At 33.9% G+C, this 2200-nt stretch overlaps 1 pseudogene; it reads left to right on the forward strand.

The window, feature by feature from the left end:
- The first annotated feature begins 1293 nt into the window (after positions 1-1293).
- On the forward strand, positions 1294-1932 carry LOC119643364 (annotated as a pseudogene).
- The last annotated feature ends 268 nt before the right edge of the window (positions 1933-2200 follow it).

Genomic DNA, 2200 nt, shown 5'->3' on the forward strand with positions numbered 1-2200 from the left:
GAACCCTTCGACTTCGAGATGGAACACCATCAACAAATTAAGGAATATAATTACTACACCCGATGGAAAAATTAAAATGTTATGGGTACCAAGTCACATCGGTTTACTGGGAAATGAGCAGGCTGATCGAGCGGCAAAGTATGCTGCTTTTGCTCCTCTAATTATGGATGATGTCATGGAAAAGTTGGATCTTCAAAGATACATTGGAAGAAAAGTTAAACAGAAAATTGCAGAAGGAAATTTACAATACCATCATCAACACTACTCTTGCATTAACCCTCAATTAACTCCACCTTTATATCCAACAAACGTTGAGAAAACCAAGATCCAAACATTTTCGAGAATTCGCCTTGGTCATACAATTGCAACTCACCAATGGATCCTGAAGAAGTCTTCTCCCCCAATCTGCTGTTGTGGACAAACTCTTACTATAAAGCACATTCTCTGCGATTGCCTCAACTTTTCCTCGGCTAGAAGTATTGCATTTGGAACGATTAACCCTTTGTACATTCTACAATCAGCTTTAGAACAGAATATCAATTGAATATATTACTTTTTTAATACTACTAAGTTCACTATCTAATATCCATTTATTTAAATTAGAGCCGATAGCCTGTGTTGCTAGTGCTCAATGTCTTTTTTTTAGTCTAAGAATTCATTTCATTAGTCTAAAATTAAAATAATAATAATAATAATACGTTTTTTAATCTGCTCGGTCTCAGTTTCATCAAACCCCAACAAATCTTCACTCACAGAGGAATATTCGAAAATATCCTCAATTTCTGGCTCAATCTGTACGATTGAGTCCTCTATTTCGGCGGGTCTTTCCCCGTTATAAATAATTTATGTAATATAAAAGAATATATATCCTGAAAAGAAGAAAAAAAAAAAAAAAACATTGACTGGACTGTATCTTTAGCAAAGTTGAATGTGTTTATAGCAATTTTATAGGCTCCCAAATTTTTCTCTAAGACAATGAGGAGAAATAAATTCACCGAAATTCTTCGGCTAATTCGGTTCGATAAGAAAGATGAAAGAAGCCAAAGATTGCAAACAGATAAATTTGCATTAGCTTCAGAAGTGTGGAATAAATTCATTGAAAACAGTCAAATGTGTTATAAACTAGGTGCTACCATTACAGTTGATGAGCATTTATTCCCGACCAAGGCCAGATGTAGATTTACGCCGTACATGCCAAAAAAGCCAAATAAGTTTGGCATAAAATTCTGGTTGGCGTCGGATGTAAAAAGTAAATATGTTTTAAATGCATTTCCCTACCTAGGAAAAGACCAAATGAGATTATCCGTATCTTTAGATGAATTTGTTGTCCTAAAACTTATAGATCCATATATTAGTTGCGGAAGAACAGTTACATAAGATAATTTCTTTACAAGTTTGTCATTAGCAACAAAACTAATAAAGAAAAAAACTTCCTTAGTCGGCACGATTAGACAAAATAAGAGAGAACTACCTAAACCTGCAAAATCAAAAAAGGATAGCATGATTCGTTCCTCGACAGTACTTTATAAAACGGAAAATTGTATTTTGACCACATACAAGAGTAGACCCAATAAAAAAGTATTAGTGCTCAGTTCAAAACATAAGTCAGTGAAAATTGAAAGGGATTGCAAACGTTTACCTGGAACGGTTACATTTTATAACAACGCCAAATTTGGCGTAGATGTTACGGATCAATTGGCACGGAAATATAATGTGAAAGCTGGATTTCAAAGGTGGCCATTATAAGTGTTTTACAATATCCTAGATCTTGCCGGTATAAATGCCTGGATATTATATAAGGGAACAACAGGAGAGAATATCTTACGGAAAGACATTTTATTCCAATTATCGGAAGAACTTGTCGATCTACAGTTCAAGCAGAATGAACGTCGTCATCGAAATCGTCGTAGAACCAGACACATATTTCATTGAAACGTAAATGGTGTCAAATAGGGCACTGCACTAATAATAAAACAAACAATATTTGTGGTGCATGCCATAAACGAGTCCGTGGTAAATGTTCTGCTAAAACAACTACAACTTGCAAAAAATAAAATTGATTTTATAAATTCTTGCTATTCTATTATTATTATTATCAAGTTTTGTCCATAAAAATAGAAAATATATAAAACCTAAAAATTGCTATCTTTTCTTAAATGGCTTGGTAACTTAAGAAACACGTAATTTTGACCCCTGCGGT

Source organism: Glossina fuscipes, unplaced genomic scaffold (genome assembly GCF_014805625.2).
Source record: "Glossina fuscipes isolate IAEA_lab_2018 unplaced genomic scaffold, Yale_Gfus_2 60495, whole genome shotgun sequence".
NCBI classification, from domain to species: Eukaryota; Metazoa; Arthropoda; class Insecta; order Diptera; family Glossinidae; genus Glossina; species Glossina fuscipes.